This window comes from Macaca fascicularis, chromosome 10 (genome assembly GCF_037993035.2).
Source record: "Macaca fascicularis isolate 582-1 chromosome 10, T2T-MFA8v1.1".
NCBI lineage: Eukaryota > Metazoa > Chordata > Mammalia > Primates > Cercopithecidae > Macaca > Macaca fascicularis.
In genome coordinates, this window is record NC_088384.1 from 79,053,175 (window position 1) to 79,070,919 (window position 17,745).

At 37.8% G+C, this 17,745-nt stretch overlaps 1 protein-coding gene across 3 annotated transcripts in view; it reads right to left on the reverse strand.

The window, feature by feature from the left end:
• PLCB1 (phospholipase C beta 1) overlaps nt 1-17,745 on the reverse strand; it is a 744,009-nt gene that overhangs the window by 622,533 nt on the left and 103,731 nt on the right. The window lies entirely within an intron of this gene.

The following is a 17,745-nucleotide window of genomic DNA, read 5'->3' on the forward strand; positions in this document are numbered from 1 at the left end:
CAATGAAATGGACTAGGAAAAGGAAATTTTCTAAGTGAATAGTGCTAGAGTAACTGTACATCCACAAGGAAAAAAAAACAAAAACAACAACAAATAAAATTTGACCACCAATTCCTATCAGTTATTGGCTAAAGGATGCTCTTCGGGAAGTCAATACCTCTGAATTCCAGCTGGGCCAAGAGCTTCTGTCATTTCAATAGAGCACTCTGCACATGATATCAACAGGCTGACGCCAGTAAGAATATTCTGGAATGCTTAGGTCTGAGGGCTATAAGAACACTCACGGTATTTGCTGTAGGAGACCATATTATTTCTAATCCAAACTGGAATACTTCAGAGAGTGATAATGGGCATTATTAAGAATTATACTGAGAAAACAGGCATAGAAAGGGACTGTCCCAGAAAAACCTGAACATGTGGTCACCTAAATATAAGTAAGGCAAAACAAAGCTATAATGGCACCATAGAAATCGTTTTAACTGAAGCCTATTGAACTGATGCTAATTATAGCCATGAGAGGAAGCCATGGCATAGCTAAAGGTTGTTCCCTCCATACACATCTCTGTAAGTGGACTGGCTAGTGAAATTTTACACGCAGTGCTCCATACAGCAGAGGTGAGTAAGGGACAGTGGATGGGTTAAGCAAGTGAGAATTCAATTTGCCTTGGTGAGCTAATGAGATTTTATTGAAAACAATCTTAGAAACAGTGTGGTCCAGCTGCACTGCTTATGCACGAAGCAGCTATTTAATAAAATGGAAATTTTCATCAAAATGTATTCTAATTTATTCTAATGTTATATGAGATCACTGGATTAGAATTAGCCACTACCAATTTATATGACCTACTTTTCATCTTTTTTTTTCCTTCCATCCCAGCATTCTGCAGGGATAGGAAAAAAGCGAAGTACGAAGTTTTCTTGGTGTTAAGTGACCTAAGCAGATCCAAAACAGGATTCACCAACCTTTAGGCATAGTTTTCACAAGGGAAGTCAGCAGGTTCACATCCAAGAGATTTCGGTGGCTGTTCATTACTGTCTAGAAGAGCAATGCTGCCTTTGCACATGGAGACTAGCAGGTGCCTGATGCTAAAAAATGCCCCTTGGGAGTCAAGCTTCACCAAGGACTTCCACACTTGTTTGGATGACTGGATCTGGACATTGCCAAGTTGTGTATCCTCCCCACCCCTGCTTTTCTTTCTTTTCTATCCAGGTTATCATAGATGTACCACTCTAATCTCACTCCCTCATCACTCATGTCTTACTACCTATCTTTCATGTATTGAATTTTTGAAGATCTGCTTGAGCCATCAAGTAATAACACCACCCAGGCCCTTCAGGGCTTCCTACCATTTCAAAGAGTTTGCAGAGGGCAGCTGTCAATCTTGACCCACCAATGAGAAAATACTCACACCCAGATTCCTAAGTCCATGGCAAAAAATATCTTTCGCCCATGGGCATTCCTAATTCCAGTGGTCTTTAGAGCAGCAAACCAGTGATGTTACCACAAACTTCACCATTAAAAAATCTGTTCCAATTCTGAATGCTTTCTGGGGAGAGACACCTAGGAATGTGTCTCACTCACAACAATATGCCAGGGACTTTGCTAACTGCCATGGATTCAGAGATGAAAAGACTGAGTTGTTGGAAAATTCCCTTTTCTATTATCTTAACCATGGAAGATGCCTCCTAGAAGGGGCACATGTCCTTCTAATAACCAGCAGGAAGAAAATATAGGAACCACTTTGAACAGCGTATACAGTTTCCTTTTTTTTTTTTTTTTTTTCTTTTTTTTTTTGAGACAGAGTCTTGCTCTGTCCTCCAGGCTGTAGTGCAGTGGCACGATCTCGGCTTACTGCAAGCTCCACCTCCCGGGTTCAGGCCATTCTCCTGCCTCAGCCTCCCGAGTAGCTGGGACTACAGGCGCCCGCCACTGCACCCGGTTATCTTTTGTATTTTTAGTAGAGACGGGGTGTCACCGTGGTCTCGATCTCCTAACCTTGTGATCCGCCCGCCTCGGCCTCCCAAAGTGCTGGGACTACAGGCGTGAGCCACCACGCCCGGCCGTATACAGTTTCTTTATAATCTGACCCTCATCCAACCATGCCTCAGCTGCAGTCACTCCTTGCCTTATACTTCATTCTCCAATAACTCAAAGTCTCTGATAGATTCTGGAAGCTCTAGCAAGTCTTCATGCTTTTGACCATGTTGTTTCCCCTGCTTTGAACGACCTCTCCTGCTCTTATCCACCTGGAAAACTCCTCTCTGTGCACCAAGCCTCAGCTCCAAGGCCACTTTCCTTACTCTCCCTAGCAGATATGAAGCTTTTCTCCTTGAGGACTGCACTGATCTTGGCCTAACCATCATCACTGCTGTTTGAATGTTTGTGTTCCCCCCAAATTCCTATGTTGAAACTTAATCCCCAACGTGATAGTATTAAGAGGTAGGGCCTTTGGGAGGTGATTAAGTCATGAGGACATCCCCCCGATGAATGAGGTTAGTGTCCTTACAAAACAGGCTTGAGGGACCCTGTTCATCCCTTTGCACTTCTGACAAGTGCAGACACAGTTCAAAAGCACCCATCTATGAAGAACGGACCCTTGCCAGACACTGAGTCTGCTAGTGCCCTTGATCTTGGACTTCCCAGCTTCCAGAACTGTGAGCAATAAATTCCTAACATTTATAAATTACCCAGTCTAAGGTATTGTTGTAATAGCAGTCTGAACAGACTAAGACAATCAGAGTACATATTTTATGTCTCCTATGTTGTTTTGTTTGTATCACTTCTGTAAATTCTGTGAATAAAAGGAACTATGCCTTTTCATCTCTGAATCCACGGCAGCTAGCAAAGTCCCTGGCATATTGTTGGGAGCTCAATAAATATTTGTAGACCTACAGCCTCAAAGTAAGATGAAACGCATCATGGCTCTTGCCCCCTGACCTGGCAGCCAGCAATGTCTCTGTTATATTGTTGGGGCTTAATAAATATTTGCTAACTGACAGACAGAAAGGAAGATTAAATGCACTGTGAGTAAACTTAAGTTCACTAAAAGTTTCAAATGGAACTTTTGTAGGTATGCTTTATTGGTTGTTTTTCCTACTTTATTAGACTGTGGATTAAGGGATTATTTTTAAAAAGGAAAGGTTAAAAAAGCCACTCAAAGATAGCAAAAGCTATGATGAAGGGTATCTAACTACCAACCACCTTACAGATGCAAAATCTTTTGGAGCGCAAGGTCACAAAACCCAACAGATTACAAATAATAAAGTAAAATAGATGCGATAATTGTAACATAGACAATACAGATATTTATAGTAGCAATCTATATTATATGATTATTAAGTGATTTTCTCCTTAACTAACTAAAAATTGAAAAGTATTAAATGGGAAACACTAAAGGAGTAAGACTGCTTTTGCTCTGCACCTTGAAAGCATTCTTTTAAGCCTGCATTTCACTTCCCCAATGTCAGATTTTCACAGATATGGGATGGCGCCCATCAGATAGGAAAATGATAGGTTTAAGCTTAAACCCCAGTTTTCAACAACTCCTCATGTGTTTGATTTTGCAGCTGTGTCAGGGAAAATGTACTCATCCTCAGCTGATTCTCCACTAAATGTACTAAGTCAGGAATTGAAGTGACTTGGCCTGCCTGTTAATGCTTTGCACCTAAAACAATGACAGTAAATCTTGGGCAGCAGGCTTGAGCCTCAGTTCCTCAGGCTTCTAATCCACCATCCTCATGGTCATAAATTTGAATGGGTAACACTGGAAGCATGAATAATTAGGGGAGGGCAAAGCTAATATGCTCAAACAGTCACATCAGAGAAATCGCACAGACAGTGATCTGCCAGTAATCAAAAGAAACAAATTGAGACTCAGGGCCTTATGGTTATGGCACTCACTGGGGTCACACACAGTGACAGACTGTCTCATCTTTGCTGCTTCAGACAGACAGACATGAAGATATAGCTTTGACGACAGTTCAGATTTCAGAGTGGACGTGACCTAAAATCACCAGGAAGCACAGAGCAAAGGGAAAGTGAGTTGTCCATCTATGACACTTTCTGTCGATCAAAATAAGAGTTAAAGGATGCTACATCATTTCAATAGCCTTCATAATTAATTTTGAAATCTTACCACCATTCATGATTTAATGGTTCCAGTTCTCATGTAGCTTCCTGCAAAGTTTTCTTTCCAATTACTTCCAGTGATGGACAGGTCTTTACCCACACAAGGATAATGTGAGAATGACAACAAGTCATGAATTACGGATGAAGTGTTTCATTAACTTACCTCGAAAATATTTAAAATTGCTTATTAGCAATTTCTAATCTCTCAAGAGACCCCAAAATGAGGCACATTAGAAATAATTACACCTTAAAATAGATCATCCTTCCACAAATACAAATGCCTTTTTAAAGACGTCAAAGACCACTAACAACGTTTTGGAAATCTTCTATTTAAATAACTCTATTTCTCATGTAAATCAAACACTTGGATTTTTTTTATTACATTTCCTTAGTTAAAAACTACAGTTGAAGATTTATGCCACCAAAATATTTCATTTCAATTTTCAGAAATATCCATGCAAGTCTTAGTACTTCATTTCCGCAGAAGAGAATCTGAGAATTCCTTCTAAATTCTGAAATCTCCTGAAACTTCCTTTGCTTTCTTTTTAAGTTGTGCTTTCCTAAAAATCTCAAGTTAAAATGAAAAGACCATACCTTTTTAGAGTAAATCTCTCAGCTTATCCATTCATTTAAGAGGAATAGTCCTATATAGCCCAAAAACTAATCACCAATTATTCCCTTCTACAGGGATAGTATTAAAGCTGATTCTTGCATACCAACTTCCTTCACCTACTAATACTCTAATCAAATACTCACAGCCACATTCAGATTGTGAATCTTCTGGCAGAAGATTAACTGGGGAAGGTGGAAGCAGATCTTTTGGGTATTTGGCCTTCAAAGATGGACTCGTTTCTCTGAACTGATACTGCTTTAGTAGCTGCTTACAAAAATAACACATGATTTTGACTTCAGTGGTAGACTTGCCCTTCCCATCAGAAGGCCACCATTTTAACAAAAGATGTGTTTTCCTGGTGCCTATAAAACCCAAGAGGACGTAGCAGATACTGTTGCTGCCACCCAGATTCGCCACCTCTGTCCCTTTTACAGGGTCCGTGCTCCCATTCCCAACTTTTACATGCTTTATTTCCAACTGCAGCCTTCTTCAGAAGGCTGAGAATGGAAATGGGAATCTGCGTGGCAACAGCAGATACTGCTGCAGCAGTATCCGTAGCAGCCTTCTTCAGAAATTCCTCTTTTGCTACTGCAACTGCCCTAACACTATGGGGAGCTGGAAGTGCTTGGGAGATGATAGCCCACCCAGGAGGACCCATAGCCAGTGACAGATGGATGAAGGACTGTAAAAGCCAAGCTACCTCGCCTCCAGGCAGGACATACTCTGAGGTGCTGTTTATGTTCCAGAGTACTCTGTGAGGTCATGCAGAGGCTGGGACTTCACCTGAAATGGAAGCCAGATGTGACTTCTTTCCCTTCTTTGGCCTGCTCCTTTGCCAGTCTCTCCTGAGATGCTTCCCTAAAACATCACCTAATCCTCATTTCAAGGTCCGTTTCTGGGGAACCCAATCCAGGACAGAGGACTAGTTTATGAGCCGGTCAGCCCCAAGAAAGAGAGGAAGTGAAAGAAGAAGAAAGATAATTTTATACAGCACTTACTCCTTCTAGACCCTGCGCTAGGAATTCTGTATGGATTATCTCATTGGCTCTTATCCAAGGGTAATACAGGGGCAATCAGGACACTTGAAAGAAAACCCTAAAGCTAAGATGAAGACATACAAGGACATCTGCACAAGTGGTCCTTTGTCATTTAGTCACCACTCCTGATCTGACTTGCGAAGGTCATTTCCTATGCTGCCCCTTGTTTTTGAGGTTAATAATACTAATTTAAAAATTGGGCATTTACTACTATGTTCCAGATATTAGGCAAAAGTGTGTGTGTGTGTGTGTGTGTGTGTGTTGTATTAAATTGTCTAAGTTCACTCACGTTATTTATAAATGGTGGCACTGGAATTTGAATCTTAGCCTGGCCAATTCTTAAATCCATCTTTTCATTTACTGTATATGAATAAAAAAACAATCACTAAGCTCCCAATGTAAGATGGTTTTCGAAAGTTCCTTCATTTAACCATTTAAAATTTCTGATGATTTCTAAAGATATCCTCATTTCTATGTCACTAGGCCTTTAAGAAGAAATGTTATGTTGAATGAATGAGTTAGAGAGTATGTCATTTTAAGCTGTATAAAGAAAAAAAGAAAAACCTGGAATAATCAGAAAATCAAATTGGATAATTCATATGGCTGAGGGCCAAGAAATAAGAAACCCATGCATCTCAGGTGATGAACTCTTTATGAAATTGATAGCTGTTTCCTGTGGCTCAGTTTACTCATCTGATAAATGTCTTTTCTTGGCACAATAGGGCAAGGGTTTTGGGAACTGATAGTATTGAGAGAGGATGCTGAAGGTATAGGAAGTGTGGTAATATTGAAAAGTATGACAGTGCTCCTTGGAAAATGCAATTCACAAGTATTGTAGGCCATCTGCATTAAAGAATTAGTTTTGATACCTTGATTATCTAGCCAAACAGACCTGCTGCTGTGGAAAACCACAACATAATATCCTGTCCTCTGGCTACCTGAGAAATAGAGATTAAAATCATTGCAGACATAAGGACTTCAGTAGCATGAGGGGAGCTCTAAAGAGTGGAGAAATTCAGTTCAGCTTAGTCATTCACAGGAAGCAAATCCTCATCTCAGAAAAAAATTCTCCAAGAAAAGAAAATCAGCCATTTGCAAACTAAAAGATAAAAACTATATAGAAGGTATTCTCAGCAGAAACACATATGCACACATATACTTACACAGTAATAATAAAAAAATCAGTGTCAGAGTTCTACGGGATGAATTAAATAAAGTAGTAAGAAAATTTATTTTGCTTTGCTTCCTACAATGAATTAAATAGCTGCAATTATTCCTCACCCTCTGTCTTTGCCTTTCCTATGTGTCTTGGTAGCAATTCCCAACAAGTGGTTGAATCTGAGATCACTTTGTGACTCGCTTTAACAGAAAATGTGGTGGAAACCACGCTGTGTCAGCTCTAACCATAGGCCTCAAGAATTCTTGTATGTTTCTACATTCTCTCTTGAAACCATAACCCTACATGTGCATAAGCCTGAAAAGGCCTGCTGGAGGATAAGCACTTCATGGCTCAATTGCCCCTATTTTCCTAGCTGAAGTCAATCTTCAGAGCAAAGCAGCCTAGTTGACTCAGCAGCTTATCACAGATGCTTGCATGAGCCCAGATGAAACAGAAGAACCCTGCTGCTAAGCCCTGACCAGATGATCACAGAATCAGAGCCTAAATATGCAGTTGTAATTTCAAGTCACTATATTTTGGTATGGCTTTTGCACAAAAATAGCTATCTGATGCATGTATTTTGTGTTTTAAATTTTAGTATTGTTTATGATTGACAATGTAATTAGATCATTCTCCTATAAACCATCCTATTTCATGTTACCAATGAATGCTCATGTACAAAATAAAAGGTATAGTGAACATCATATTTGAGAAGTAATATTGCATGGTAGATAAAATCACAGACACTCAAATGGAAAATCCAGGATTTGAATCTGAGGTCTCCTGCTGATTTTGTGAAAATTATTTCAATTTTTTCTTAATTCTCTCATTTGGAAAACGTTAAGAATAATACTACATAGTACCACATTTCGTTATTGTAAATATTAAATAAATACATGAAAAGAACTTAGAACAGTGCCTCACCTACAGCAAGTACTAAACACAAGTGAATTTGATAGTTAACCATGACAATGTTCTTTCCATCATGCCAAACACATAGACTCTTATATATAGTCTTTTTGATTCTTATAATTGCTCTATATTGTGAGTGGCCAAGTATAAATTTATCTCCCTTTGATGGATGAGGAGACATGGGCTCAGACCATTTAAGTGACAAACACTGATTGCTACTTCTGAGGCCAAAGCTTTCTCACTGCAGTACACAAAAGACCTTGTCCAACCAAAACCTATAAACAAAGAACTGTTTAAGTAAATTATGCTACATCTACAGCATGGACTACTGGACTGCCATAACATACAAGTTGACTTGCAGGAATTTCCATGAAGTTTTACTGGGTGAATAAAAGCAAAATGCAGGGAAGTTTGTATACTACAATATCATTTTTATAGCAAAAAGATAAATAAAGCTGTATTTATCTATGAATGTTAATATGTGTAGGTGTACACATATACACCCATACACACATATTTATGTGATAAGTATGCCTTATTATATGAGCTTAAATATTAAGTAGGACACACAAAGGTTGTGACAATAGAGAGGTAAAGTAAAAAAGGTAGAAGAAACAGGGAAAACATTTTTTAAAAAGGCTGCACCAAAATGCTCCACAAGCATGCATAAGGCTCTATTTACAACAGTGGGCATATATTTATAAAGATATAAAAATTTTAAAAGTAAAAACTCTGCTTAAAATTAAAGTAAATTTTTTATTCTTCAATGTATCTGATTAGATATGATATAAAATATAAAAATACATACATACCCCCCCAAAAATAGAACCTCTCCTAAGCCATACTATTTTACCACTTTACTATTCTCACAATAGAACAAATTTCCTTTTTTGCAATAAACACCGACAAGTTAAAATCCCTTTGTATTTGCCTGGATACTTCCATTGCATCATCTCCTCCCCAGTTTGGCCCAGGACCAACCTTTTGTACTAGACTTGGCCTCTCCCTTCTCTGTGGAATTGGAAAGGAGAAAATAATGCATTGTGAAACATTTTGAGGTATAAAATACATATTTCATACTTTTACTGGGGAATAGCACATACATGGAGAAGTATCGAACCTTCGTGCACAGTGGGATGAATGTTTGCATATGTACGCACTCATGAAAGCACCAGTTAGACAACTCCAAAATTATCAGGCACCCCTTTCCTGGTAAAACCCTCCCCAGGAAGAGAGTGGGTTACTCTTCTGATGTCTATCAGCTTCAATTAGTTTTGCCTTTCTTGAATTTCACATACAAGGAATCATATTTCTCTTTCGTGTCCTATTTCTTCCATTTAACATGACATTTCTGAAATTTTATCCATATTGTAGCATGGGTTAATAGTTCATTCTTTTTATTGCTGAATAGTGTTCTATTTTGCGAATATACTACAATTGGTTTATCTATCCTATTGTTGATAAATAATTGCATTGTTCGCAGTTTGGGGCTATTACAAATACAAATGTATGATTATTCTTGTAACCGTCTTCTAGTGGACACGTATGATCATTTACCTTAGACTGATACAGTAGATATATGTAGGGCACTAATAAACACTAATAAATAGTTTTCCAAAGTGGTAGTAACCAATTTACACTGCTAACCAGCAATGCACTAGAGTTCTCATTATCTACATCTTTGCCAAATTTGGTATTGCCAGTCATTCAGTTTTTGTCATTCCAGTGGGCATGTAGCATATCTTTACACTGATCTAAAGTAAATGTCAGTATGACTTTGTTATATTAATTTTCACCATGATATTCTCTGATACAAAAGAGTATAAATCTGATCTTAGTTAGTAAAAACCAATTCTTTTAATTATTCAAAAATTAAAGAACCGCATTTAATTTTGAGGTCATGCATAAAAATTATGAGGAAACCGAAATTATGCCATACAGATTCATTACTAACAGCACACCACTTTGGTGGTATTAGAAAACATTTGTTTTCAATTCTAAGAGAACAGCTAAAAACAATTACTATAGGCCTTTAGCATTTGACCTTATCACAAGTTTTGGGGAGGAAAATATTCTTGATCTCTGATTCCACAGCCAAGTTACAAAGCATTTCTATGTGCATTGCATGTTCTTAATGAACAAAATAGAGTGGTTTTTAGGAATTAAAGTGCTTGTAAATCAGATCTGGAGTTAAATAAAGTAAGCACCACAAAGCATATGGCGTGTCTCTTTAAAGGCTCTATTTATATCAATTGGATGACAACCATTAGGAGGTACATAGTTCCCTTAGCCGGAGTTATAGAGGCCTAAAAATATATTTCCTGGCTTCCACCAGGAACTGGCAGGGTCTCAAAAAGAAGTTCGTGGTTTGGCCAAAACACAACCATTCTTTCAGACCTATGTTGCCTGCATTACAGAATGGCTAGGTCCTATTAGTACACGAAGGAAATATTTAGGTTTGTGTTAGAAAATTAACCTTTTCCTGTTTGCATTCGAAGTCTAAGGCAAGCATTGGGAATCACCGGCCATTTGCCTGGCACAAGCTTTAAAGCAGGTTCCAGAATCAGTCTTATCCACAGAAGTGTTGGGCTTGCTTCTACAGTTTTCCCTACTGAACAGAACTCATGTGTTATTACTGTGCTTCAGCAAAAAAAAAAGCACCAAAACTTTATCTTAGGTCATGATATTTTTCAACTGTTTCACCACCTGATAATATGACCCACCCACCTAGAAGCTGTGTGAAATCCTATCACAAACCCACGGATAGCATGTCCGCAATGATGCAAATTTAGATTTAAGGCTACTGGCCACTGACTTTCTGTTTTCCTCCAAAATTCCCCACTTCTCATCTCATTAACTTCCAATTAACATAGCTTCACATCTTATCCAATTCACTCTGCACACCCCATTTGTAGCCTTATGGCCGTTATTCCCATAGCACAATTGATCCAGAGACAATATTCCCAAACCAGAAGCATTATGTCTCTCCTGACATTCAGGTTCCTCCTCCTTCTCCTTTCTTTATGTCCCAAAGCCACACAACCTTGTCCCTATCCCTGGAGCTAAAAGCTGCCTTTATAACCAGTCAATAAATCCTGCTTATCCTTCTTTGAAGGTAGCTTCTTGCATCCTCAGCAATTGCCATTCCTCTCTTTTCTCTCTCAGTCTAGTAATTTATCCCTAGGCCTCTATTTTTACCATTACCTTTCAGCTCACCCCTGGGGCTCAGTCTCTCCCCCCTTTCAACTTGCCATGTACCAAACCCCTTTCCCTTGCAAACTTTCCCTCTCAATTAGAGGATCAAGTATCTGGTTTTGAAGCTGCCTTTAAGATACTCCATAGTAAGTCTGACCATATTGACCCCCCTCACTTCTCCTGTTCCTTGTGCTTCAAATATTAATCGTTGCCTTCTTAGAGGAGCTGCTTGTGCCATGATATAAAAGAACCTGCTCCCAGGCTGAGGTAAATGAGAACCTGAAAGCATTATCCTCATCATAGCTGATTGGACCAGGGATAGACATCTGGCCTGTGGAATCTGGCATTGAGGCCCAGTGATGCTAGTAACTGGAATCTCTGCTGCAGCTGATGTGACCACACGCTAGGTAGAGCAAATAAACCATTCTGCAGAGAAAAAAAAATAAAAACAACAACAACAACAAAAACATGTAGCAGGAAGGTCAAGGGACAAAGAAGAGACACTAAGTTCTCTAGAGAGACACAGGGAGTCCTTCTAGCTCCTGACTCCTAATATATGGCTGTTTATCACAAGACCCCAATGAGTTTCTTGCCAATGCCCTTTATCCTCCAAAATTATACTTCCCAAAGCCAGCTGAACAGGGCTCTGTTCTTGTACATTAACCCAGTGAAAGCATGTGTGTACCATGCCTGTCTTCATCTGTGCCTTTACACAGACTCCTCTCCCTCTTTAAATGTGGGTCCCTCCTCCTTCAATCATCTAAATCTCAGCCACCTTTTGGGACTTAGCTCCAACTCTACCTCTTCCAAGAGGCTCTCTTTGCTCCAGTGTTCACTGATTTCTACTGAGGTGGGAGGCAGGGTGGTAGAAAGAAGTAGGGAAAGCTAGGGAACCTTTGTATGTACTAGTTGATGTGTTATTCTCTTTCTCAGCCTCCATTTCCTGATATGGAAATCGAACAAAACAAGACTTACAACATGGGTTGTAAGTCTTGTGAGCATAGATTAGATAACATACATAAAAATGCCTAGCCCAGTTCCTTGCCTCTGCTCGGTGCCTGATTAATATTTCATTGCACTTCTTGTATTTTTTTACTCCTACATAACTTTGCTTCAACATCAAACTGACATTAAGTGGCTACAAAGACATAATAGTTTTCCCAAAATACACTCGATGCCAGCCCAGCTGTCCTCAAACACGAGAGTTCAAGTGCTGTGCTCTTCCATGTGAAGAGAGAAAGAGGACCCAAAATGAGGTTAACCAAATCCTTAGCCAGGATCACCAGACAATTGTGATCCAACATAACATTAGGATAGAGAAGGACTCATAGAGAATGAACCCAAATTCCATTAAAATTATCTTTCCTGGAAAGTAGAGGCTTAATTTTTCAAGTAGGTTACTTGCATTCTTTTCATCAACTCACTATGCATGTTTTTCTTACATTTGGGAATACATCAAGGGAAGAAATAAAGATGATGCTGTTGATAAAACTTCTAAACCAGAAGAAATTCAATTACATTAGGAAATACCCCAACCACGAAAATGTTGGCAGGTGTGTGATCACAGGATCACACAACCCAGAAAAACAACCTAAAACAGACAAGTAAAGAATCTTGTGTTCATAATAGTATCCCATAATCCATAATTTGGCAATTATACTTCTGTTTTTATTCAACTCATTGATTTAAATGACCAATCAGAATTGGTTTTGCATTGTTGGTAAAGGATAGAAGTATGAAGCAAAATTTCATGGGGCTAGTTTAATATGCATTATTTTCTTCTTTTATAAATTTGGGGGAAAAAATTGATGTAGCACTAGAAATCTATAAGGGAAATAGGATATTTGATTTCTAGTTCTTAAATTGTTATGCTATTTGGCAAGCTATAAAATCTCTGTGCCTTACCTTCTTAACCTTCTTAATTTCTAAAATTAAAAGGCTGCTATACTATCATCTTGAAGGATAAGTTGGCAACGCCACTTAAAATGCAAAATGCATTTACGCTTCCCTATATCCCTATATTCCAAAGAAAGCCAATACCAATGCACAAGGAGGTGTGTGCATTCCAGCATCACTGGTAACAGAAAAACAAAATTAAAACAAGCCAAATATCAATTTAAGGAGAAAGTGAAAAAAATGATGGTGCATCCATGTGATGAAATACTGTGCATCAAATAAAAATTGTGAAGTAGCTCTAGGCATACTGATATGCAAAAATCTCTAAGATATATCACTAAGTATAAAAAGCAAAATGCAAAAAAATGATGCTCTGTATTGAATACACATTAAATACTGCATACTAAGAAAAGTGTGTGTGTGTGTGTGTGTGTGTGTTTGTGTCAATATCATGAAAATTTTGAAAGGTTTCACAGCAAACTGATAACAGTTAACCTGTGTGGTTGTTTGGGAGACTGAGAGGTGTCGAAGGAGATACTGACCTCATTCACACAGCTTTTGTTTTTTTCATGAAAAGAAAATCATAAATTATGGTTGTAATTACAATTCATTTTAAAAACCAGAGGCATAGTCTAGGTAATTATTAAGTCTTTTCCCAGTTCTATGTTTATTAGAAAACTATGGATAATTTGTTTTCAGAAATCTTAACTTAATGTCTCTTGGTCTGCTTTGTAAACCATAACTGATTTATAAGCAAATCACTGGGAATTACCTATCGTCTTAAAAGGAAGTAGCACAAATGTGAAATCGTTTTATAGATTTGTACCCAAAACCTTAGAGCTGTGGGCAGGATATTTAACACAGCCTCCAAATCAACGTCAACAAAGAATCCATTTTACAGTGCATTAGTGGCTACAGTGCTATCGCTCTTTGTGAACTGAATTGTTGCCAATTCTATCACAAAATTCTAAGGCATAGAATAAAATGTTATTCTTTGTGTTTAATAAAAAGGATTTCCTATCAAGCATCGTATCTTTCTTAAGTGTTAACCAATAAACTCAGTACTCTATTCAATACTCTTTTTCTCAAGATTTATCTCAGAGCTACATGAACGGACTTTACTTTTTTTTTTTTTTTTTTTTTCAAGTACCAGAAACAGGAAACAGAGAGAGAACACTGAAGCACTATTTGGTAAAACTACATGCAATTTACTAAAGACAAAACTTAACACTTTTGCAAACTGCATTTGGTACTCTCTCTAATTTATCCATACCCACCACTGGCCTATTTGCAAACATCACTAAGCTGGTGCCCATTCCTTACACTGGATGGTGACTTTACAAAAGCATATTGTTAGCACTGCCTTGCCTAAGATGGCATAAATCATCACTTCTGTCCTTACCATATAGGAAGGTTAATGACTGAAAGTTCATGAGAAGGCTTGTTGATGACTTCGGGTCTCTCCTTATCCATCATATTCCAACTAGATTTTAAGTTGCATTCAATGACTCATTGGACCACATATTTCTGTTCTGGAAGGCGTTAGTTCCTTGTCCACCTCAGTCTCATCCTAGCTCTGAGAAATAGGTGCTCCTTCTCTTTTCAAGGGCTCACCCTAGTCCCAGAATACTGCTCCAATCTCCTCCTGCTTTCATTTAGGGTTCTTTCTGTTTACTCAACCATCCCCTCTTTTTCCTGTATTTCAATGTTCTCCTCTCTCCTGCTTCCTTTTGCTCTACCTAAAGACATGCTCTAGTCTCCCTAAATATAAATAAAAGTCCTTCAATCAATGACACCACACTCTTAGTCCATAGTCTTCCATTCCTCCCCAGGCCTTAGCTTCTGCTTCTCAGGGTCTGATGTCTTTCCCCACCCCCCGACCCCCATTTACTCAATGGACTCCACCATCTCCAAGATTACCCATTTCTATCTACTTTTAGGCCCAGTGGCTTGTCTCAGTTCTCACTGCCTCAGGTCTGTCTATAACATTTGAAACCACAGGCCAAACACTTCCCGCAATTTTGCCCCCTTTTCATTTTCCTTGAGCCTGTCCTATGTCAACCTTTCTAAAAAACCAATTAACTGACCTCTTTTTCCCCTTTCATCCTGCATATATTGATATCAGTCATTGTACATATCGTCTTGTTCCTCACTTTGTACATATAAAGGTGAGTCCGTGTACTTCTGTCTAGCTCTTCTGAGAGACCTCATCTAGTATGTGCCACCTGGCAGATAGAGAGATGGAAACAGCATTGTTCATAATGTGGTTTATGTGAGTGATAAGCCCTGGAGCATAACTCCAAATAAGAGAATAAGAAGAGCATCCCCTGGGTTTGGAACTGTGCAAAAAGTTCGGAACTCTGCACTAACCGGGAATTCATTGTCTTCATAAGGTTTAGCTGTCACTTTTAGGTAACCGACTCCTATATGAGTATCATCTCCACTGACATGTCTGATTCAGGAGCCAATTACATATTCCCAATGCCTGCTGGATACTTCCACCCAGGTAACTTGCCAGCTCCTCAAATTATCTTGCCTGAAATCACAGTCATACCTTGGCTATTCCCACCAACACCCTCCAAGCCACCTCTCCTTCCAGTAAATTTAAGAGTACAAATCATTACTCATTCAATTGATTCACCTCTCTAACTCCTACAGGGTTACCATGAGTGCATAACTCACATGGAAAAGATTTCGTTGAGTTTCAGACCATTCACTTCCTTCTTTGAGAATAATTTTAAATTCTTAGAAAAGAATCAAATCTTAAATTCAAATCTGTCTGTCTTTCAAAGGCCATCTTTAACTTTTATATCCCAAATCTTTCCCCAAGACATTACACAGTCGTTTTATAAGAAGTTGGCAGGATTAATTTTTAAAAGTTGGTACTTATTGCTTTTGCAAAGAAAAAGACAATTTTTGCAGAGGTATGGCTGTTAAAACTGGGATCCCATTTACGTAATTAGTTAGCTAATTAATCCCATGGTTGGTGCCTGATTATATTGCAGATTCTATTTGTGTCTACATCACGGTAAATGAAAAACTAGATTAGCCAATTAAGTAGTAATGGGGAAACCAGTAAATGGAGATTTCTCCTTTAAACTCTGAATCAAGATATAGTTCTAATTATTTCATTTCTGTTTTCTGATTTTAGAAAACAAAACATCTCTTGTAAAATACAATGAAATATGATTTTTATCATGATAAGCTATAAAAGTAATATATGCTTGCTATAGAAAGACATTTGCAAATGTGAGGCAAGTACAAGCAAGTAAATTAAAATCATTTATAATCACACCAGATAGAGAAAACCACTGTTATTTTGGTGCATATCCTTATGACTTCTGGGCATTTTTTCTTTTTTAAAAATAAGATCTTATTGTTCATTTTCCTTTGGAATCTGCATATTTCCCTTGACACTACCGCATGAACATATTTATGTATTATTTAATTTGGTAACAGCTTTCTTAATGTCTGCCTACAATTCCACTATTGACATATATCATGATTATTTAATTTATTCCTTTGGCTGAATACTTACAGTTTATGTTTCAATTTATTATACTATTGATCAGTACTACAATGAATTTCCTTGTAATATCTGCCTGCTTTCATTATAATTTCCTTAGAATAATGCATTAAAAATAAAATTGTTGAATTAAAGGGCTTGAGGACTTTCATGCTTGTGATAAATATGCCAAAGGCTACCAGAAAAGCTAAACCAATGTAAATTATCTGCAAAATACCTTACGGTGGTATTTTACCTCCCCATTGTCAACCACTGGAACTTTTAGTTTTGAAAACAAGGGAAATTTTATGGGTGAAAATAATTACTGTTATAGTATGTATTTCTTTGATTATTGCTGAAATTAATAACTTTCTCATATCTATTTATGTTTGCATTTTCTTTCTTTTTGGGAGGTTTACTTGCCCATTCATATCCTTTACCCATATTTCTATTACTCTTTAATTTATAAAGGCTAGCACAGAATAAGGATTTAAAGTTTCTAAAATGCCATCTATTTTGCAAAAATATTCCAGTTTGTTTTGTTTAGACTTGGCATTTGTGAATTGTTTTGTGTAGAAGTATTTTTAAATAATGGTGCTATCAAGTTTGTCTTTACTCTCCTTTTGTTAGTTTCTGCCTCTCATTGAATAATCCTGTGTTACCCAATTGATTCAGTATCTTCATTTTATATTAATTAACTAATTAATATTTTGAGATAGGGTCTTGTTCTGTTACCCAAGCCAGAGTGCACTTGTGAAATTATAGTTTACTGCAACCTCAAAACTCCTGGGCTCCAGCGATCCTCCCACCTTAGCCTCTCAAGCAGCTAAAACTGCAGGCGGGCACCACTACCCAGAGCTAATTTTTTGAATTTTTTTGTAAAGACAGGGGTCTCACTATGTTATCCGGGCTGATTTCAAACTCCTGGCCTCAAGCCATCCTCTTACCTCAGCCTCCTAAATTACTGGGATTACAGGTGTGAGTCACTGTGCCTGTGTTATTTTTCTACAGTAATTAGTGTATTTATGAACTTTCTATTCTCTTATGCTGATGAATTTCCTTATCAATAAAGTGCTATATTAGTTGTCTTACACTATATTTGAAATTTTGGTTGGCATAGTTCCCTCAGCATTTTTTCGTAGTTGCTTCAAAAAACTTTCAAATTAACTTGAGTCATTTTCCAAGTTTGAAAAATACCTTCCTAACTTTAACTGAATTTGCAGTAATTTAATTTGGAAACAACATGTATCTTTAAAACATTATTCCTTCCAGAAATATAGTGCTTCTATTTATTTAAAA